The sequence below is a fragment of the Chiloscyllium punctatum genome, chromosome 3 (assembly GCF_047496795.1).
Source record: "Chiloscyllium punctatum isolate Juve2018m chromosome 3, sChiPun1.3, whole genome shotgun sequence".
NCBI classification, from domain to species: domain Eukaryota; kingdom Metazoa; phylum Chordata; class Chondrichthyes; order Orectolobiformes; family Hemiscylliidae; genus Chiloscyllium; species Chiloscyllium punctatum.
The window spans coordinates 4,828,319-4,851,135 of record NC_092741.1 but is presented as its reverse complement, the minus strand read 5'-3'; the positions used below and the strand labels follow the sequence as shown (position 1 = coordinate 4,851,135).

The window sequence follows — 22,817 nt, the reverse complement described above, 5'->3', positions numbered from 1 at the left end:
TCACTGAGGGGAGGGGGTGGGGACCCTGTGACAGTGTCACTGAGAGGAGGGGTTGGGGTCCCTGTGACAGTGTCACTGAGGGGAGGGGGTGGGGACCCTGTGACAGTGTCACTGAGGGGAGGGGTTGGGGTCCCTGTGACAGTGTCACTGAGAGGAGGGGTTGGGGTCCCTGTGACAGTCAGTGTCACTGAGAGGAGGGGGTGGGGACCCTGTGACAGTCAGTGTCACTGAGAGGAGGGGGTGGGGACCCTGTGACAGTCAGTGTCACTGAGAGGTGCAGACAAGTAGAATGAATATGCAAGAAGTGTTGCCAACTCTCCCGGCTGAGCCCCTGCTCTATCTCCCTGTGATGGGAGTACGTTGAGGGGCACGTATTGGGAGGTGATTACTCCACAGCTCAGAAGCCTCCAGGCAGGGTGGGAAGGGGGGAAGACCAGGCAAGCTCAGCCCGCACCGAGTGTGGAGACTCCATGAGTCTATCATGCTCATGGTTAGTATTGCATTTTGGAAATGAGTAAAGACAATGGTTTTTTAGGAGGGTGTGACCCCAGCGAAGCCCATGGCCCCACGGGCAGCTGAGCTTTACTTGTGATGAAGCAGAATGAGGGTGTCAGAAGGAATTCCACAGCCAGGGGATGGAGCAGCTGTCTCTGTGGTAGTAAGGGTAGTTCCAGGATGGTGTGTTGCTTCCCTAATACACACTCAGAGCGGCTGCAGGACATCCTCTGGGGTGAGAAGGTATGTTGGTACTGAGGATATTGGTAGGAAGGGGAATGAGCTCCTGATGGCCGGTTTTACTGAGTTGGGAAGGAAAACAAAATGTAGGACCTTGAGCTGTAACCCAGGGATTACTCCCCGTGCCACGTACACGTGAACATAAGAACCGTAGTATTTACCAAGTGAACACGTGGCTGAAACGCTGGTATAGGAGGCAGGGTGCAGCAGATCTCTGAGGCACTGGCACTGATTCTGGGGCAGGGGGACCTGAGTCACCATTCCAGGGTGACACCTTAATGGGAGTGGGACTGGTCTCCTCACTGGGAGATTGGCTGGGGCTGTTGGATTGGGTTTGAACTAGCTTGACAGAGTGGTGGGAATCTGAGGGGTAACTCAATTTAGAAGGAAGTGAAGTTGGTAACAGGATGTTGAACAATGTTAGGGAGGTGAGATGGTAGAAGGAACAACTGAGTAGACATCGAAAGTGAAATGATGTCAACAAGACCCAGTTAAGGGCACTCTCACGGAATACACACAACTTTCAGATCAAGACAGACGATCTAAAGGTACAATTAGAGCTTCATGGGTATGATCTGATTGTCATTACAGAGACATGGCTGCACGGTGACCAGGACTGGGAACTGAATATTCAAGGATACTCGCCGTTTAGGAAGGACAGACAAGAAGGAAAAGGAGGTGAAGTTGCGCTGGTCATTAAGGATAGGATCAGTACATGAGGAAGGGAGGATCCCAGATCAGGAAAACAATGTGTGGAATTGGACAGGGTGGGAGCAAGTAAAATCAAGGGGCATGAGATAGTGACGCCTGGGGTATGGCATTCATCAGGAGATGCCCAGTGTTCCCTCTAATTTTCTCTCTGGAATCACGGGCCTCTGAGGTGTGAACACAGCAGTGACTCCCGGAACTCCAGAAATGATCGCCTCCCTTGGTGTTCCCATGCCAGTCGCTGTGCACTGCTATCTTGGAGGGTACATGTTAGAGGGTACATTGGAGAGGAGAGAAGCTTATAGCATCAGCAGCACAGTTATTGTGTGTGACTTCAGTCTGCACGTCACCTGGGTAAACCAACTGAGCACTGAAGCTGTGCAGGATAAGATTCTGGTGTGTGAGAGGGATGGTTTTCTAGAGCACCACGTTGAGAAGCAGATGAGAGGACAGGCTATTTTTGTGAAAAAGCGCTAATTAACAATTTGATAAAGAGCTATTCGGGAGAGAGTGACTGCATGTGATAGCATTTCACATTATGTTTAAAAGTCAGCTCGTGCAATCTGAAACAAAGCTGCTAAATATGATTCTGGGAAACGGGGAAAGTGGGAGGCCCAGATTGGCTGAGCTGGCTTGGGAAAATACCTCACAGAGTGTGACTGTAGTTAAACAATTGATAATTTCTAAAGAATTATTAGATGGCTGCCAGCTATGGCGGAGATCTAGCTCCTTGGAATGCTCCTCACATACATAGGTGGTGTGTTGAGCTGCAGCATGGAGCGCCTGGAGCTATGGATGGACTCATTATGGAGCATCCATGATGCTGAGGACGTTGTGGATAACGCAGTTAGCAAGCAGGTCACACCACAGCAAGGACTTCACAGACAGAGGCGTGTTGGTTGACCACCAGGAAGACCGTGCAGGGGTCCACTGTGGCCAATCCCCCCTCCAACAGACTCGATTGGATACTGTTTGGGGAGGTGGATGGTCTGTCGGAGAAAGAAGCAGTAGGCAGGTTTATGGCACCGAGGTAAAAACAATGACTGCAGATGCTGGAAACCCGATTCTGGATTAGTGGTGCTAGAAGAGCACAGCAGTTCAGGCAGCATCCAAGGAGCTTCGAAATCGACGTTTCGGGCAAAAGCCCTTCATCAGGAATAAAGGCAGTGAGCCTGAAGCGTGGAGAGATAAGCTAGAGGAGGGTGGGGGTGGGGAGAAAGGAGCATAGAGTACAATGGGTGAGTGGGGGAGGGGATGAAGGTGATAGGTCAGGGAGAAGAGGGTGGAGTGGATAGGTGGAAAAGAAGATAGGCAAGTAGGACAAGTCCGGACAAGTCATGGGGACAGTTACTGAGCTGGAAGTTTGGAACTAGGGTGAGGTGGGGGAAGGGGAAATGAGGAAACTGTTGAAGTCCACATTGATGCCCTGGGGTTGAAGTGTTCCGAGGCGGAAGATGAGGCGTTCTTCCTCCAGGCGTCTGGTGGTGAGGGAGCAGCGGTGAAGGAGGCCCAGGACCTCCATGTCCTCGGCAGAGTGGGAGGGGGAGTTGAAATGTTGGGCCACAGGGCGGTGTGGTTGATTGGTGCGGGTGTCCCGGAGATGTTCCCTAAAGCGCTCTGCTAGGAGGCGCCCAGTCTCCCCAATGTAGAGGAGACCTCATCGGGAGCAACGGATACAATAAATTATATTGGTGGATGTGCAAGCAAACCTTTGATGGATGTGGAAGGCTCCTTTAGGGCCTTGGATAGAGGTGAGGGAGGTGGTGTGGGCGCAGGTTTTATAGTTCCTGCGGTGGCAGGGGAAAGTGCCAGGATTGGAGGGTGGGTTGTTTGGGGGCGTGGACCTGACCAGGTAGTCACGGAGGGAACGGTCTTTGCGGAAGGCGGAAAGGGGTGGGGAGGGAAATATCTCCCTGGTGGTGGGGTCTGTTTGGAGGTGGCGGAAATGTCGGCGGATGATTTGGTTTATGCGAAGGTTGGTAAGGTGGAAGGTGAGCACCAGGGGCGTTCTGTCCTTGTTACGGTTGGAGGGGTGGGGTCTGAGGGTGGAGGTGCGGGATGTCGACGAGATGCGTTGGTGGGCACCTTTAACCACGTGGGAAGGGAAATTGCGGTCTCTAAAGAGGGAGGCCATCTGGTGTGTTCTGTGGTGGAACTGGTCCTCTTGGGAGCAGATCCGGCGGAGGCGGAGGAATTGGGAATACGGGATGGCATTTTTGCAAGAGATAGGGTGGGAAGAGGTGTAACCCAGATAGCTGTGGAAGTCGGTGGGTTTGTAAAAAATGTCAGTGTCAAGTTGGTCGTCATTAATGGAGAAGGAGAGGTTCAGGAAGGGGAGGGAGGTGTCAGAGATGGTCCAGGTAAATTTAAGGTCAGGGTGGAATGTGTTGGTGAAGTTGATGAATTGCTCAACCTCCTCGCGGGAGCACGAGGTGGCGCCGATGCAGTCATCAATGTAGTGGAGGAAGAGGTGGGGAGTGGTGCCGGTGTAATTACGGAAGATCAACTGCTCTACGTAGCCAACAAAGAGACAGGCATAGCTCGGGCCCATACATGTGCCCATGGCTACCCCTTTGGTCTGGAGGAAGTGGGAGGATTCAAAGGAGAAATTAAGGGTGAGGACCAGTTCGGCCAAACGAATGTGAGTGTCGGTGGAAGGGTACTGTTGGGGACGTCTGGAGAGGAAAAAACGGAGGGCTTGGAGGCCCTGGTCATGGCGGATGGAGGTGTAGAGGGATTGGATATCCATGGTGAAGATGAGGCGTTGGGGGCCGGGGAAAACGGAAGTCGTGGAGGAGGTGGAGGGCGCGGGTGGTGTCTCGAACGTATGTGGGGAGTTCCTGAACTAGGGGGAATAGTACAGTGTCGAGGTAGGTAGAGATGAGTTCAGTGGGGCAGGAGCATGCTGAGACAATGGGTCGGCCAGGGTGGTCAGGCTTGTGGATCTTGGGAAGGAGGTAGAACTGGGCAGTGCGGGGTTCCCGGACTATGAGGTTGGAAGCTGTGGGTGGGAGATCTCCTGAGGTGATGAGGTTCTGTATGGTCTGGGAGATGATGGTTTGGTGATGGGGGTGGGGTCATGGTCGAGGGGGCAGTAGGAAGAGGTGTCCTCGAGTTGGCGTTTGGCTTCAGCGGTGTAGAGGTCAGTGCGCCAGACTACCACTGCGCCCCCTTTATCTGCTGGCTTGTTGGTGAGGTTGGGATTGGAGCAGAGGGATTGGAGGGCTGCGCGTTGTGAGGGTGAGAGGTTGGAGTGGGGGAGGGAGGTAGGCAGGTTGAGGCGGTTAATGTCCCGGTGGCAGTTGGAAATGAAGAGGTCGAGGGTAGGTAATAGGCCAGCGCGGGGTGTCCAGGTGGATGCAGTGTGTTGGTTTATGCAGTGTGCAGGTTTATGGCACCATAGTTTGTGCACAGCAGGGGAGGGAAAAGACTGGGAGAGCTGTACTGATACGGGATTTGATTTTAAAGGGAACTGATGGACGGTTCAGTGGCAATAAACAAGACTCTGGAATAGTATGTTCCTTCTGGTGGCAGGGTCAGGAATGTCTCTGAGCAGCTGCAGGCCATTCTGAAGGGGGCGGGTGAACTGCCAGCAGTTGTGGTACATGTCTGTACCAATGACATGGAGTAAAAAAAGACATGAGGTCCTGGAACAGGAATTTCAGAGTTAGTCGATTAAAAAGGAGGGCTCCTAGTGCCTCTCACTACTGAGTATAGGAATTAGATCAGATGAACATGTGGCTAAAGGGATGATGTAGGAGGGAGGCCTTTCGATTTTTGGGTCACTGGGACAGTCCCTGGGTCGGTGGGAGTTGTACAAGCTGCACCTGAACCAGGATGGGTCCGATATCCTGGGTTGGTTCATGCTGATGAGGTTTTAAACTGATTAGAGGTGGAGCACAGAGTGGGTGTAAAGTCTGGAGCAAGGTCCAGTCAGATATTGAAAGAATACAAGGATGGTCAGCAGGTTAGTACTGCTGCCTCACAGCACCAGGGACCCGGGTTCGATTCCAGCCTTGGGTGACTGTCAGTGTGGAGTTTGTACTGCGTGGGTTTCCTCCCACAGTCCAAAGATGTGCAGGTCAGGTGAATTGGCCACGCTAAATTGCCATAGAGTTAGGTGCATTAGTTAAGGGAATTGGTCTGGGTGGGTTATTCTTCGGCGGGTCGGTGTGGACTAGATGGGCCGAAGGGCCTGTTTCCACACTGTAGGGAATCTAATCTGATTGAATCTGAAGAAAACAGGGGTATGAGAAGGCACATGGCAGAACTGGAAAGCCAAACTGTATCTACTTTAATGCAAGGAGCCTGACCAATAGGCCGATGAATTTGATGAGTGTTGCTGAGCATGTGGGAATATGATATTGTGAACATTCACTGAGACATGGTCAAAGGGAAGCACAGGACTGGAAGGGTCATAAAGGTTCAGGCATGGGGTAGGGTGTTGGGGGGGGGGAGGAGTGGTGTGATGGGAAGGAGGACGGGCCATTGCAAGACCATAACTGCAACAGTGAGGGTGCATGTGTTAAAAGGCTCTTCAAATGGATGTGAGTGTAAGAGATACAGTTAGTAAGTTGTGTAGATGACACCAAAATTGGAGGTGTAGTAGACAGCAAAAAGGGTTACCTCAGATTACAACAGGATCTTGACCAGATGGGCCAATGGGCTGAGAAGTGGCAGATGGAGTTTCATTTAGATAAATGCGAGGTGCTGCATTTTGGGAAAGCAAATCAGGGCAGGACATATGCACTTAATGGTAAGCGCCTAGGGAGTGTTGCTGAACAAAGAGACCTTGGAGCACAGGTTCATAGCTCCTTGAAAGTGGAGTCGCAGGTAGATAGGATAGTGAAGAAGGCATTTGGTATACTTTCCTTTATTGGTCAGAGTATTGAGTACAGGAGTTGGGAGGTCATGTTGCAGCTGTACAGGACATTGGTTAGACCACTGTTGGAATATTGCGTGCAATTCTGGTCTCCTTCCTATCAGAAAGATGTTGTGAAACTTGAAAGGGTTCACAAAAGATTTACAAGGATGTTGCCAGGGTTGGAGGATCTGAGTTATGGGGAGAGGCTGAACAGGCTGGGGCTGTTTTCCCTGGAGTGTCGGAGGCTGAGGGGTGACCTTAGAGGTTTACAAAATCATGAGGGGCATGGATAGGGTAAATAGACAAAGTTCTTTCCCTGGGTTGGGGGAGTCCAGAACTAGAGGGCATAGGTTTAGGGTGAGAGGGGAACGATATAAAAGAGACCTAAGGAGCAACTTTTTCACACAGAAGGTGGTACGTGTATGGAATGAGCTGCCAGAAGATGTGGTGGAGGCTGGTACAATTGCAACATTTAAGAGGCATATGGATGGGTATATGAATAGGAAGGGTTTGGAGGGATATGGCCTGGTTGCTGGCAAATGGGACTAGCTAAGGTTGGAATATCTGGTTGGCATGGGCGAGTTGGACCAAAGTCTCTGTTTCCGTGCTCTACATCTACTATTGTCCCAAGTACCGAGATACAGTGAAAAGTGTTGTTGTGCGTGCTAAACAGGCAGATTGTACCATGCATCAGGGGAGCTGAACAGAGTGCAGAATACATTGTTGCAGCCGCAGAGATGGTGCAGAGAGAGATCAACATGAACAATTGAGAGATCTGTTCAGAAGTCTGATAACAGCAGGGAAGAAGCTGTCCTTAAATCTGTTGGTACATGTTTTCAATCTGTTGTATCTTCTGCCCAGTGGAAGAGTATACCCAGGTTGGGAAGGGTGTTTGGTTGTGTTGGCTGCTTTCCCGAGGCAGCCGGAAGTATAGATGGAGTCATTGTGAGTAAAATTGGTTTTCGTGATGGACTTGCTGCGTTCACAACTCTCTGTAATTTCTTGCAGTCTTGGGCAGAGCAATTGCCATCCCGAGCTGTGGAGTATTCGGATAGGATGCTTTCTATGGTGCATCTATAAAAACTGGTAAAGGCCATTGTGGACAGGCTGCATTTCCTTCTCCTTCTGAGGGAGTAGAGGCATTGCTGTGCTTTCTTGACTGTAGCATCAACGTGAATGATCTAGGAAAAATAGTTGGTGATCTTTACTCCTGTGAACTTGAAGCAGTTGATCACCTCCACCTCAGCACCCATTGATACTGACAGGGGTGTGTCCTCTACTACACTTCCTAAAGTCAATGACCGGCTCTTTGATTTCGCTGCTGTTAATGGAGGGGTTGTTGTCCATACACCATGCTGCTAAGCACTTGATTAGTTTCCTATATTCTGTCTTGTCATTGAGATCCAAGCTACAATAGTCGTTTTGCAATCTTTTGGATTCTCTCTAATCTTATCTGCCAAAGTTATCTCTTCTTGCCATTCTGATTTCCCTTTTAAGTGTACTGCTACACCCCCTGTACTCCTCAGGGGCTTCACTTGACCCCAGCTGTCTGTACCTGATACATGTCTCCTCCACTTTCTTGACCAGAGCCTCAATGTCTCTCGTCATCCAGTGTTTCCTCCTCCTGCCAGCCTTGCCCTTCACACTGGCACGAACATGTTGTCCTTGAACTCTCGTTACCTCGTTTTCGAAAGCCTCTCACTTGCCTGATGTCCCTTTACCTGCGAACAGCCTCCCCAATCATCAACTTTTGAAAGTTCCTGTCCAATACCATTAAAATTGACCTTGTCCCAATTTAGAACTTTAGCTTGTGGATCAAGCCTATCCTTTTCCATAACCATTTTAAAACTAAGAGAATTATAATCAGTGGTCCCAAAGTGCTCCTGCACTATTATATCAGTCACTTGCCCTGCCTAGTTTCCCAAGAGGAGGTCAGATTTTGCCCTTTCTTTGGTCAGGCCATCTGAACATTGATTGAGAATGCGTTCCTCCACCTAGCTTTGTGTCATCTGCGAATTTAGCAACAATGCCCTCAATTCCTTCATCCAGATTATTAATATACAATGTGAATAGTTGTGGTCTCAAAACAAACCCCTGTGGAACTCCACTATGTACTGGCTGCCATTCTGACAAAGGCCTCCCTGCCTTCTGCCCATCAGTTAATCCTCTATCAGTGCCAGGGCTTTGGCCTGAGCACCATGGGCTACCTCCTTATTCAGCAGCTTCCCATGCAGCACCTTGTCACAGACCTTCTGTACATCTGAATAGATCACTTCCATTGCTTACACAGGGTGGTGCATGTTTGGAACGAGCTGCCAGTGGAAGTGGTTAAGCTGGGTACAATTACAACAATTAAAAGACATTTAGACAGTTAGACAGGTACGTGAAGGGGAAGGGTTTAGAAGGGTATGGGCCAAACGCAGGTAAGCGGGACTAGTTCAGTTTCGGGTATCGGGTCGGCTTGGACCAGTATATTCAAAGTTTTTTAATTAGTAAGAGAGTCAAGGAAAAGAGGGAAGTGCGGTTGAAGGTTCTCAGATAAACTGTGATCTCATTGAATGGCAGAGCAGGAGTAGATTGAATGGCCTATTCTCCTCCATCTTATGGTCTTAGGGTCTACAGGAGCTCCTCAGGGTAGTGTCTAGACTAGACCATCTTCAGCTGCTTCATCAATGACCTTCCTTTCATTATAAAGTCAAAAGTGGGGATGTTCACCAATGATTGCACAATGTTCAAAACCATTTGTGGTTCCTCAGACACTGAAGCTGTTCATGTTCAAATGCAGCAACGTCTGGACAGTAGCCAAACTCAGGCTGACAAGCGGGAAATGATATTCGTGCAATACAAGTGTCAGGCAATGACTAGCTTCAAAACCAGTCTATCTAACCATCCCCCCCTTAATGTTTAGTAGCGTTACCAGCACTGAATCCCTCCCGGTCAAAATCCTGAGGGTTATCATTGACCAGTAATTCCTATAAATATAACGGCTGGAAGTGGGGACAGCTCAGTGGTTAGCACTGCTGCCTCAGCACCGGGGACCCAGCTTTGATTCCAGCCTCCGGTTACTGTCTGTGTGGAGTTTGTACCTTCTTTCCATTTCTGTGTGGGTTTCCAAAGGGTGCTCAAGTTTTCTCCTACAGTCCAAAGATTTTACAACAGACTGGGTATACTGCAGCGAGTAACTCCCCAAAACCTGTCCACCATCTATAAGGCACAAGTCAGGAGTGGGATGGCATACTCCCCACTTGCCCTGGATGGGCCCAGCTCCAACAACACTCAAGAAACTCAGCACCATCCTGGACAAAGCAGCCGCTTGATTGGCACCACACCCACAAACATTCACACCCTCCCCCATTGACGCTCTGTACCATCTACAAGATGCACTGCAGAAATTCGCCAAATATCCTCAGACAGCACCTTCCAGACCCACAACCACTTCCATCTGGAAGGACAAGGGCAGCAGCTACATGGGAACACCATCCCCTGCAAGTTCTCCTCCAAGCTCCTCACCATCTTGCGTTGGAAATATATCACTGTTCCTCCACTATTGTTGGGTCAAAATCCTAGGATTCCCCCCAATGGCATTGTGGGTCCAGATAAAGCACATGGACAGTAGCTCACCACCACCTTCTCAAGGACAGCTAGGGACGGCCAATAAATGCTGGATGTTCCAGTGCTGCCCTCAGGAATGTATAAAAAGACTGTATTGTACAGACAAGGCTGTCAACCAAATCTGGATCATTACAGTGCCCTTTGTTGTTGCTCATTTCTCAGGATGTGGTTGTCACTGGAAAAGCTGGTTTTTGTTTATTTTGGTCAGCCTGGGTTATTTACGCTTGCTGCGCCATCCGGGCGCAGGCTGGTATGACCAGGAAAGGAACCAGCTGTGTTTTTATTTGGACAAACATCACAGTGCCGTGGTGGATGTGAACCGCCACTGACTGGAGCATTGTTTACAGGTTCATTAGGAACCTGTACAGCACACATTCCTCAGACAGACAGTCTTCCTCAGCGCTGACCCTCCCACAGTGCGGCACTCCCTCAGCGCTGACCCGCCCACTGTGCGGCACTCCCTCAGCGCTGACCCGCCCACAGTGCGGCACTCCCTCAGCGCTGACCCTCCGACATTGATTATTGTCTTGATCAACCTCAAATCCCCCACCCCGGGAGCAATGTGGTTGGGTTAAGGTGGCACTAGAGAGGTCACTAGTGTGTATGTGCCCCAGGATCAGGAAGACTGCATGCTAAGCTGAGGCTTAGAACAGAGACCAAAGAGAATTTACAGCCCAAGAACAGGCCCTTCGGCCCTCCAAGCCTGAGCCGATCCAAATGTACTGTCTAAACCTGTTGCCCAATTCCTAACCATCTGTATCCCTCTGCTCCCCACCTACTCATGCATCTGTCCTAATGCATCTTAAATGAATCTACCGTGCTCTGCCTCCAACACCTCTGCTGGCAACGCGTTCCAGACACCCACCACCCTCTGTGTGAAATACTTGCCTCATGTATCCCCCTTAAACGCTTTGCCTCTCATCTTGAAAGCGTGATCTCTCGTTATTGAATTCCTCACCCTGGGAAAAAGCTTGTCTTCATCCACCCTGTTTATACCCTTCATGATTTTGTAAACCTCAATCAGGTCCCTGCCCCCCAATCTCCTCCTCTCTAATGAACACGAACCTAACCTACTCAACCTCTCTTCATAGCTAGCACCTTCCACACCAAGCAACATCCCTGTAAACCTTCCCTGCACCTTCTCCAAAGGGTCCACATCCTTTTGGGAATGTGGCGACCAGAACTGTACACAGTATTCTAAATGCGGCCAAACCAATGTCTTGTACAATTTTAACATGACCTGCCAGCTCTTCTACTCAATACCCCGTCCAGTGAAGGCAAGCATACCATATGCCACCTTGATCACTCTATCCACCTGTGCAGCAACCTTCAGGGTACAATGGACCTGCACTCCCAGACTTCGATGTGGACAATTTGGAGACATGGTTAGAGCAGGGACAGGAATGGTTGTTGCAGGTTCCAGGATTTAGATGTTTCAGTAAAAACAGAGAAGGTGGTAAAAGAGGGGGAGGTGTGGCATTGTTGGTCAAGGACAGTATTACCGTTGCAGGAAGGATGTTTGGGGACTCGTCAACTGAGGTAGGATGGGCTGAAGTTAGAAACAGGAAAGGAGAAGTCACCCTGTTGGGAGTTTTCTTTAGTTCCAGAGATGTAGAGGAAAGGATAGCAAAGATGGTTCTCGGTAGGAGTGAGAAAGACAGGGTAGTTGTCATGGGGGACTTCAACTTTCCAAATGTTGACTGGGGACACCATAGTACGAGTACTATAGATGGGTCAGTTTTTGTCCAGTGTGTGTAGGAGGGCTTCCTGACCCAGTATGTAGACAGGCCTACAAGGGGGCGAAGCCACATTATATATGGTACTGGGTAATGAGCCCGGTCAGGTGTTAGACTTGGAAGTAGGTGAGCACTTTGGTGATAGCGATCACAATTCTGTTATGTTTACTTTAGTGATAGAAAGGGATAGATGTATGCCACTGGCCAAGAGTTACAGCTGGGGGAAAGGCAATTACAAAACAATTAGGCAAGATTTAGGAAGCATAGGATGGGGAAGGAAAGTGCAGGGGATGGGCACATTAGAAATGTGGAGCTTATTCAAGGAAAAGCTCCTGTGTGTCCTAGATAAGTAAGTACCTGTCAGGCAGGGAGGAAGCTGTAGAGCGTGGGAGCCGTGGTATACAAAGGAAGTGGAATCTCTGGTCAAGAGGAAGAAGAAGGTTTATGTTAGGATGAGATGTGAAGTCTCGGCGCTTGAGGGTTACAAGATAGCCAGGAAAGACCTAAAGAGAGAGCTCAGAAGAGCCAGGAGGAGACATGGGAAGTTGTTGGTGGTTAGGATCTGGGTAAATCCGAAGGCTTTCTATAGTTATTTAAGGAATAAAAGAATGACGAGAGTAAGATGAGGGCCAATCAAGGATAGTAGTGGCAAGTTGTGTGTGGAATCAGAGGAGATAGGGGAAGCACTAAATGAATATTTTTCGACAGTATTCACTCTAGAAAATGACATTGTTGTCGAAGAGAATACTGAGATACAGGCTATTAGACTAGGTGGGATTGAGGTTCACAAGGAAGAGGTTATTAGAACTCCTGCAGAGTGTGAAAATAGATAAGTCCCCTGGGCCGGATGGGATTTATCCTAGGATCCTTTAGGAAGCCAGGGAGGAGATTGCCGAGCCTTTGGCATTGATCTTTAAATCATCACTGTCTGCAGGAATAGTGCCAGAAGACTGGAGGATAGCAAATGTGGTTCCCCTGTTCAAGAAGGGGAGTAGAGACAATCCTGGTAATTATAGACCAGTGAGCCTTACTTCAGTTATTGGTAAAGTGTTGGAAAAGGTTATTAGAGTGAGGATTTATAATCATCAGGAAAAGAATAATTTGATTAGGGATAGTCAGCACGGTTTTGTGAAGGGTAGGTCGTGCCTCACAAACCTTATTGAGTTCTTTGAGAAGGTGACCAAACAGGTAGATAAGAATAAACCGGTTGATGTGGTGTATTTGGATTTCAGCAAGGCGTTCGATAAGGTTCCCCACAGTAGACTATTGTACAAAATGCGGAGGAATGGAATTGTGGGGGATATAGCAGTTTTGATCAGTAATTGGTTTGCTGAAAGAAGACAGAGGGTGGTGGTTGATGGGAAATGTTCATCCTGGAGTCCAGTTACCAATGGTGTATCACAAGGGTCAGTGTTGAATGCACTGCTGTTTGTCATTTTTATAAATGACCTGGATGAGGGCGTAGAAGGGTGGGTTAGTAAATTTGCAGATGACACTAAGGTAGGTGGAGTTGTGGATAGTGACAAAGGATGTTGTAGGTTACAGAGAGACATAGATAAGCTGCAGAGCTGGGCTGAGAGGTAGCAAATGGAGTTTAATGCGGACAAGTGTGAGGTGAATCACTTTGGTTGGAGTAACCAGAATGCAAAGTGGGAGGGGGAGTTGAAATGTTGGGCCACGGGGCGGTGTGGTTGATTGGTGCGGGTGTCCCGGAGATGTTCCCTAAAGCGCTCTGCTAGGAGGCGTCCAGTCTCCCCAATGTAGAGGAGACCGCATCAGGAGCAACGGATACAATAAATGATATTAGTGGATGTGCAAGTAAAACTTTGATGGATGTGGAAGGCTCCTTTAGGGCCTTGGATAGAGGTGAGGGAGGAGGTGTGGGCGCAGGTTTTACAGTTCCTGCGGTGGCAGGGGAAAGTGCCAGGATGGGAGGGTGGGTTGTAGGGGGGCGTGGACCTGACCAGGTAGTCACGGAGGGTACGGTCTTTGCGGAAGGCGGAAAGGGGTGAGGAGGGAAATATATTTCTGGTGGTGGGGTCTGTTTGGAGGTGGCGGAAATGTCGGCGGATGATTTGGTTTATGCAAAAGTTGGTAGGGTGGAAGGGGCGTTCTGTCCTTGTTACGGTTGGAGGGGTGGGGTCTGAGGGCGGAGGTGCGGGATGTGGACGAGATGTGTTGGAGGGCATCTTTAACCACGTGGGAGGGGATATTGGGGTCTCTAAAGAAGGAGGCCATCTGGTGTGTTCTGTGGTGGAACTGGTCCTCCTGGGAGCAGATACGGCGGAGGCAGAGGAATTGGGAATATGGGATGGCATTTTTGCAAGAGGTAGGGTGGGAAGAGGTGTAATCCAGGTAGCTGTGGGAGTCGGTGAGTTTGTAAAAAATGTCAGTGTCAAGTCGGTCATCATTAATGGAGAAGGAGAGGTCCAGGAAGGGGAGGGAGGTGTCAGAGATGGTCCAGGTAAATTTAAGGTCAGGGTGGAATGTGTTGGTGAAGTTGATGAATTGCTCAACCTCCTCGCGGGAGCACGAGGTGGCGCCAATGCAGTCATCAATGTAGCGGAGGAAGAGGTGGGGAGTGGTGCCGGTGTAATTACGGAAGATCAACTGCTCTACGTAGCCAACAAAGAGACAGGCATAGCTGGGGCCCATACGTGTGCCCATGGCTACCCCTTTGGTCTGGAGGAAGTGGGAGGATTCAAAGGAGAAATTGTTAAGGGTGAGGACCAGTTCGGTTGTTAAGAAGGCATAGAGTGTTTTGGCCTTTATTAATGGAGGGATCGAGTTCCGGAACCAGGAGGTTATGCTGCAGCTGTAGAAAGCTCTGGTACAGCCACACTTGGAGTATTGTGTACAGTTCTGGTCACCACATTATAAGAAGGATGTGGAAGCTTTGGAAAGGGTGCAGAGGAGATTTACCAGGATGTTGTCTGGTATGGAGGGAAGGTCTTACGAGGAATGGCTGAGGGCCTTGAGGCTGTTTTCGTTAGAGAGAAGAAGGTTGAGAGGTAACTTAATAGAGACATATAAGATAATCAGAGGGTTAGATAGGGTGGACAGGGAGAGCCTTTTTCCAAGTATGGTGACGGCAAACACGAGGGGACATAGCTTTAAATTGAGGGGTGATAGATATAGGTCAGATGTCAGAGGTAGTTTCTTTACTCAGAGTAATAAGGGTATGAAATGCTTTGCCTGCAATGGTAGTAGATTTGCCAACTTTAAGTACATTTAAGTCGTATGGACAGGCATATGGACGTACATGGAATAGTGAAGGTGGGATGGGCTTCAGATTGGCTTATCTCTCCACGCTTCAGGCTCACTGCCTTTATTCCTGATGAATGGCTTTTGCCCGAAACGTTGCTTTCGAAGCTACTTGGATGCTGCCTGAACTGCTGTGCTCTTCCAGCACCACTAATCCAGAATTCAGATTGGTGTGACAGGTCGGCCCAATATAGAGGGCCGAAGGGCCTGTACTGCGCTGTAATGTTCTCTGTTCTATCTCTCTGCTCATCAACTTTTCCCAAGGCTCTTCCGTTTGTAGTTCAATCTAGAATCAGACGTTCCAAAATGTATCCCCTCCCTGTTGATGAAGCTGTGTGTGTAAAGTTCTCCCTGATCCCTGCCCATGCTGAGTGACTCAGTTGGAGCAGCTGGGTGTGACGTTGACACTGAAACTCTGTGTTTACTCATGTACCTCCACCCTGCTCAGGAATGTTCTCATGACAGTGCCTGTGTGAGCTGGAACCTGCGAACCGGAAAATCCAGTTTCACTGCTGGGTCCTCGACTTTTTGTCATTTATATCAATGATTTGGATGTGAGCATAAGAGATACAGTTAGTAAGTTTGCAGATGACACCAAAATTGGAGGTGTAGTGGACAGCGAAGTGGGTTACCTCAGATTACAACAGGATCTGGACCAGATGGGCCAATGGGCTGAGAAGTGACAGATGGAGTTTAATTCAGATAAATGCGAGGTGCTGCATTTTGGGAAAGCAAATCTTAGCAGGACTTATATACTTGATGGTAAGGTCCGAGGGAGTGTTGCTGAACAAAGAGACCTTGCAGTGCAGGTTCATAGCTCCTTGAAAGTGGAGTCGCAGGTAGATAGGATAGTGAAGAAGGCGTTTGGTATGCTTTCCTTTATTGGTCAGAGAATTGAGTACAGGAGTTGGGAGGTCATGTTGTGGCTGTACAGGACATTGGTTAGGCCACTGTTGGAATATTGCGTGCAATTCTGGTCTCCTTCCTATTGGAAAGATGTTGTCAAACTTGAAAGGGTTCAGAAAAGATTTTCAAGGATGTTGCCAGGGTTGGAGGATCTGAGCTACAGGGAGAGGCTGGACAGGCTGGGGCTGTTTTCCCTGGAGTGTTCGGAACCTTATAGAGGTCCTCACTGTCCCGGGGCGGTTCCCAGTCACTGTCCCAGTGTAGATCCCAGTCACTGTTCCAGTGCAGTCCTCACTGTCCCGGGCGGTTCCCAGTGCAGTCCTCTCTGTCCCGGGGCGGTTCCCAGTCACTGTCCCCGTGCTGTCCTCACTGTCCCAAAGCAGATCCCTGTCACTGTCCCTGTGCAGTCCTGTCTGTCCCAGGGCGGTTCCCAGTCTCTGTCCCGGGGCGGTTCCCTGTCACTGTCCCAGAGCAGTCCTCACTGTCCCAGAGCAGTCCTCACTGTCCCAGAGCAGTCCTCACTGTCCCGGGGCAGTTCCCAGTGCAGTCCTCACTGTCCCGGGGCAGTTCATGGTCACTGTCCCAGTGGTGTCCTCACTGTCCCGGGACGGTTCCCAGACACTGTCTCGGGGCAGTTCACGATCACTGTCCCAGTGCAGTCCTCACTGTCCTGGGGCGGTTCCCAGTCATTGTCCCAGTGCACTCCTCACTGTCCTGGGGCGGTTCCCAGTCACTGTCCCAGTGCACTCCTCACTGTCCCGGGACGGTTCCCAGTGCTGTCCTCACTGTCCCAGACCAGTTCCCAGACACTGTCACAGGGCAGTTCCCAGTCACTCTCCCAGTGCAGTCCTCACTGTCCTGTGGCAGTTTCCCAGTCATTGTCCCAGTGCACTCCTCACTGTCCTGGGGCGGTTCCCAGTCACTGTCCCAGTGCACTCCTCACTGTCCCGGGACGGTTCCCAGTGCTGTCCTCACTGTCCCAGACCGGTTCCCAGACACTGTCACAGGGCAGTTCCCAGTCACTCTCCCAGTGCAGTCCTCACTGTCCTGGGGCAGTTCCCTGTCACTGACCCAGTGCAGACCTCACTGTCCCAGGGCGATTCCCAGTCACTGTCCCAGTGCTATCCTCACTGTCCCGGGGCGATTCCCAGTCACTGTCCCAGTGCAGTCCTCGCTGTCCCGGGGCGATTCCCAGTGCAGTCCTCACTGTCTCGGGGCAGTTCACGGTCACTGTCCCAGTGCAGTCCTCGCTGTCCCGGGGCAATTCCCAGTGCTGTCCTCACTGTCCCGGGGCGATTCCCGGTCACTGTCCCAGTGCTGTCCTCACTGTCCCGGGGCGATTCCCGGTCACTGTCCCAGTGCAGTCCTCACTGTCCCGGGACGATTCCCGGTCACTGTCCCGGGGCGATTCCCAGACACTGTCCCAGTGCAGTCCTCACTGTCCCGAGGCGGTTCCCAGTCACTGTCCCAGTGCAGTCCTCACTGTCCCAGGGCAGTTCCCAGACACTGTCCCAGTGCAGTCCTCGCTGTCCCGGGGCGATTCCCAGTCACTGTCCTGGGGCGATTCCCGGTCACTGTCCCAGTGCAGTCCTCGCTGTCCCGGGGCGATTCCCAGTGCAGTCCTCACTGTCCCGGGGCGGTTCCCAGTCACTGTCCCAGTGCAGTCCTTGCTGTCCCGGGGCGGTTCCCAGTCACTGTCCCGGGGCGATTCCCAGACACTGTCCCAGTGCAGTCCTCACTGTCCCGGGGCGGTTCCCAGTCACTGTCCCAGTGCAGTCCTCGCTGTCCCGGGGCGATTCCCAGGTGCAGTCCTCACTGTCTCGGGGCAGTTCACGGTCACTGTCCCAGTGCAGTCCTCACTGTCTCGGGGCAGTTCACGGTCACTGTCCCAGTGCAGTCCTCGCTGTCCCGGGGCAATTCCCAGTGCTGTCCTCACTGTCCCGGGGCGATTCCCGGTCACTGTCCCAGTGCTGTCCTCACTTTCCCGGGGCGATTCCCGGTCACTGTCCCAGTGCAGTCCTCACTGTCCCGGGGCGATTCCCGGTCACTGTCCCGGGGCGATTCCCAGACACTGTCCCAGTGCAGTCCTCACTGTCCCGAGGCGGTTCCCAGTCACTGTCCCAGTGCAGTCCTCACTGTCCCAGGGCAGTTCCCAGACACTGTCCCAGTGCAGTCCTCGCTGTCCCGGGGCGATTCCCAGTCACTGTCCTGGGGCGATTCCCGGTCACTGTCCCAGTGCAGTCCTCGCTGTCCCGGGGCGATTCCCAGTGCAGTCCTCACTGTCCCGGGGCGGTTCCCAGTCACTGTCCCAGTGCAGTCCTTGCTGTCCCGGGGCGGTTCCCAGTCACTGTCCCGGGGCGATTCCCAGACACTGTCCCAGTGCAGTCCTCACTGTCCCGGGGTGATTCCCAGACACTGTCCCAGGGCAGTTCCCAGTCACTGTCCCAGTGCAGTCCTCACTGTCCCGGGGTGATTCCCAGTCACTGTCCCGGGGCAGTTCCCAGACACTGTTCCAGTGCAGTCCTCACTGTCCTGGGGCAGTTCCCAGTCACTGTCCCGGGGCAGTTCCCAGTCACTGTCCCAGTGCAGTCCTCCCTGTCCTGGGGCAGTTCCCAGTCACTGTCCCAGTGCAGTCCTCACTGTCCTGTGGCAGTTTCCCAGTCACTGTCCCAGTGCAGTCCTCACTGTCCTGGGGCAGTTCCCAGTCACTGTCCCAGTGCAGTCCTCACTGTCCCAGGGTGATTCCCAGTCACTGTCCTGGGGCAGTTCCCAGTCACTGTCCCAGACACTGTCCCAGTGCAGTCCTCACTGTCCTGGGGCAGTTTCCAGTCACTGTCCCAGTCACTGTCCCAGTGCAGTCCTCAGTACCCTGGGTATTTACTTGGTTTCCTTTCCCACCTCCAAACCTTTTTATGAGGCATCATGCTGGGACCCGATTCCGGGTGAATCTGGGCTTTAGGTAGCAGGCAGGTTCTGACGAGGGTCACTGGACCCAAAATATTAACTCTGAGGTCTCTCCATTCAGGGAGAGCTCAGCAGCATTTAAAGTTTCCAGAACAAGTCATAGGACAGAGCAAGTGGAGATGATCAGGAATCTAACTCCAGGCACAGCAGATAAGGGGATAGCTGTGAGAAAGGATGTCGTCGACACAGGACTGAGGCTGTTGGACTTAAATACATGTGTACATGAAACAAGGGAAATGAGCTTGTAGTGCAGATTGACATTGATAAGTACGATGTAGTAGGTATCACAGAGATGTGGCTGCAAGGGGCTCAGGGCTGGGAACGAAGTATAAAAGGATACACATTGAATCGAAAGGACAGGTAAATGGGCGGGGGTTGCCTTGTAAGTAAGAAATGAAATTAAATCGATAGCAAGAAGTGATATAGAGACGGAAGGTGTAGATTCTGTTTGGGTAGGAAAGGGAAAATGACCCTGATGGGAGTTCTGTACAGGCAATAGTCAGGAAGTGGGGAAGAAAACAAATCAGGCAATAGATCAGATATTAATGGCACTATTACAATAATCACAGGGGACTTCAATATGCAGCTGCACTGGGAAAATCAGGTTGGTAGCGGATCACAAGAATGGAACTTGGTGCAGTTGTCTGCAAGATGGTATTTTTGGAGCAGCTTGTGGTAGAGCCCAGGAAGGAACAGGCAGTGCTGGATTTAACGATGTGTTAGGAGGCAGACTTGATTAGGGCGCTTAAACTACAGGACAATGACCTGAATGTGATGGAATTCATCCTTCGCTTTGAGAGGGAGAAACTGGAATCAGCCGTAATGGGATTACCATTGGGTAAACAGAACTCCAAAGACATGAGGGAGGAGCTGGCCAGAGTTGATTGGAAGGGGAGCCGAGCAGAGGGGATGATGGTGGAGCAGCAGTGGCAAGAGTTTTTGGGGGTAATTTGGGAGGCACAGCAGAAATCCATCCCAAGGAAGAAGTAACACACTAAGGGGAGGATGTGGCAATCATGGCTAACAAGGGGAGTCAGGGACAGTATGAAAGCAAATGAGAAAGCATACAATGGGGGTGTATGTTAGTGGGAAGTCAGGCAATTGGGAAGCCTTCGAAACTGACAGAGTCATGGAGATATACAGCACAGAAATATACCCTTCGGTCCAACTCGGCCATGATGGTCAGATATCCGAGACAAATCTAGTCCCATTTGCCAGCATTTAGCCATATCCCTCCAAACCCTTCCCATTCATATACACATCTAGATGCTTTTCAAATGTTGTAATTGTACCAGCCTCCACCACTTCCTCTAACAGCTCATTCCATACACTCACCACCCTCTGTGTGAAAACGTTTTCCCTCAGGTTCCTTTCAAATCTTTCCCCTCTCACCTTAAACCTATGATCTCTAGTTCTGGACTCCCCCACACAAGGCAAAGGCCTGGTCTATTTACCCTATCCATGCTCCTCATGACTTTATAAACCTCAATAAGGTCACCCCTCAGCCTCCGATGTTCCAGGCAAAACATCCCAGCCTATTGGGCGGCACGGTGGCACAGTGGTTAGCACTGCTGCCTCACAGCGCCAGAGACCCGGGTTCAATTCCTGCCTCAGGCGACTGACTGTGTGGAGTTTGCACGTTCTCCCCGTGTCCGCGTGGGTTTCCTCCGGGTGCTCCGGTTTCCTCCCACAGTCCAAAGATGTGCAGGTCAGGTGAATTGGCCATGCTAAATTGCCCGTAGTGTTAGGTAAGGGGTAGACGTAGATGTAGATGTAGGGGTATGGGTGGGTTACGCTTCGGCGGGGCGGTGTGGACTTGTTGGGCCGAAGGGCCTGTTTCCACACTGTAAGTAATCTAATCTAATCTAATCTAATCTATAGATAGACTGGAGAGTTGGGCGGAAAAGTGGCAGATGGTTTCCAATCCACACAAATGTGAGGTGATGCATTTAGGCAAAACTAATTCTAGAGCGAATTATACAATGAACGGAAGAGCCTTGGGAAAAGTTGATGGGCAGAGAGATCTGGGAGTGCAGGTCCATTGTACCCTGAAGGTTGCTGCACAGGTGGATAGAGTGGTCACAAAGGCATATGGTATGCTTTCCTTCACTGGACGGGGTATTGAGTATAAGAGCTGGCAAGTCATGTTAAAATTGTACAAGACAAGTAAAGGCAAGCATTCCAAACGCCGCCTTCATCACCCTGCTTATCTGTGACTCCACGTTCAAAAAGCTTTGAACCTGCAGTCTAAGGTCTCTTTGTTCAGCAACACTCCTCAGGACCTTACCATTAAGTGTATAAGTCCTGCCCTGATTTGTCTTTCCAAAATGCAGACCTCACGTTTATCTAAATGAAACTCCATCTACCACCCCTTGGACCATTGGCCCATCTTATTCAAGATCCTGTTGTACTCTGAGGTAACCTCCTTCACTGTCCACTACACCTCAATTTTGGTGTCATCTGTAAACTTACTAACCTTACCTCCTATGTTCACATCCCAATCATATATAAATGACAAAAAGCAATGGACCCAGCACCGATCCTTGTGGCACTCCACTGGTCACAGGCCTCCAGTCTGAAAAACAACTCTATACCACCACCCTTTTTCTTCTACCTTCAAGTCAGTTCTGTATCCAAATGGCTAGTTCTCTCAGTGTTTTCATCATTTATATAAATGATTTGGATGTGAGCATAAGAGGTACAGTTAGTAAGTTTGCAGATGACACCAAAATTGGAGGTGTAGTGGACAGCGAAGAGGGTTACCTCGGATTACAACAGGATCTGGACCAGATGGGCCAATGGGCTGAGAAGTGACAGATGGAGTTTAATTCAGATAAATGTGCATTTTGGAAAAGCAAATCTTAGCAGGACTTATGCACTTAATGGTAAGGTCCTAGGGAGTGTTGCTGAACAAAGAGACCTTGGAGTGCAGGTTCATAGCTCCTTGAAAGTGGAGTCACAGGTAGATAGGATAGTGAAGAAGGTGTTTGATATGCTTTCCTTTATTGGTCAGAGTATTGAGTACAGGAGTTGGGAGGTCATGTTGTGGCTGTACAGGACATTGGTTAGGCCACTGTTGGAATATTGCGTGCAATTCTGGTCTCCTTCCTATCGGAAAGATGTTGTGAAACTTGAAAGGGTTCACAAAAGATTTACAAGGATGTTGCCAGGGTTGGAGGATTTGAGCTACAGGGAGAGGCTGAACAGGCTGGGGCTGTTTTCCCTGGAGCGTTCGGAACCTTATAGAGGTTTATAAAATCATGCAGGGCATGAATAGGATAATAGACAAAGTCATTTCCCTGGGGCGGAGAGAGTCCATAACTAGAGGGCACAGGTTTATGGTGAGAGGGGAAAGATATAAAAGAGACCTAAGGGGCAACCTTGTCACTCAGGGTGGTACGTGTCTGGAATGAGCTGCCAGAGGAAGTGGTGGAGGCTGGTACAATTGCAACATTTAAAAGGCATCTGGATGGATATATGAATAGGAAGGGTTTGGAGGGATATGGGCCGGGTGCTGGCAGGTGGGACTAGATTGGGTTGGGATATCTGGTCAGCATGGACGAGTTGGACAGAAGGGTCTATTTCCGTGCTGTACATCTCTATGCCTCTGTGACCTAACCTTGCTAACCAGTCTACCATGAGGAACCTCCGCATTGTCAAACACCTTTCTGAAGTTCATATAGATCACGTCCACCACTCTGCCCTCATTAATCAGTAAAGTTTGTGAGACGTGATTTCCCACGCACAAAACCATGTTGACTGTCCCTAATCAGTCCTTGCCTTTCCAAATACATGTATATCCTGTCCCTCAGGATTCCCTCCAACAACTTGCCCACCACCAATGACAGGCTCACTGGTCTACAGTTCTCTGGCTTGTCCTTCCCACCCTTCTTAAATAGTGGCATTATATTTGCCAACCTTCAGTCTTTCAGCACCTCACCTGTGACTATCGATGATACAAATATCTCAGCAAGAGGCCCAGCAATCACTTCTCTAGCTTCCCACAGAATTCTCAGGTACACCTGATC

The 22,817-nt window shown here is 50.4% G+C and overlaps 1 protein-coding gene across 2 annotated transcripts in view; it reads left to right on the top strand.

The window, feature by feature from the left end:
• Positions 1-1,326: 1,326 nt before the first annotated feature.
• The window catches only part of LOC140455284 (kinesin light chain 1-like), a 43,564-nt gene continuing 22,073 nt past the window's right edge, over positions 1,327-22,817 (top strand). For both annotated transcript variants that reach the window (XM_072550031.1, XM_072550040.1), the window contains exon 1: positions 1,327-1,413. The gene's annotated coding sequence lies outside the window, so the exon portion shown is untranslated. The remainder of the gene's footprint in view (positions 1,414-22,817) is intronic.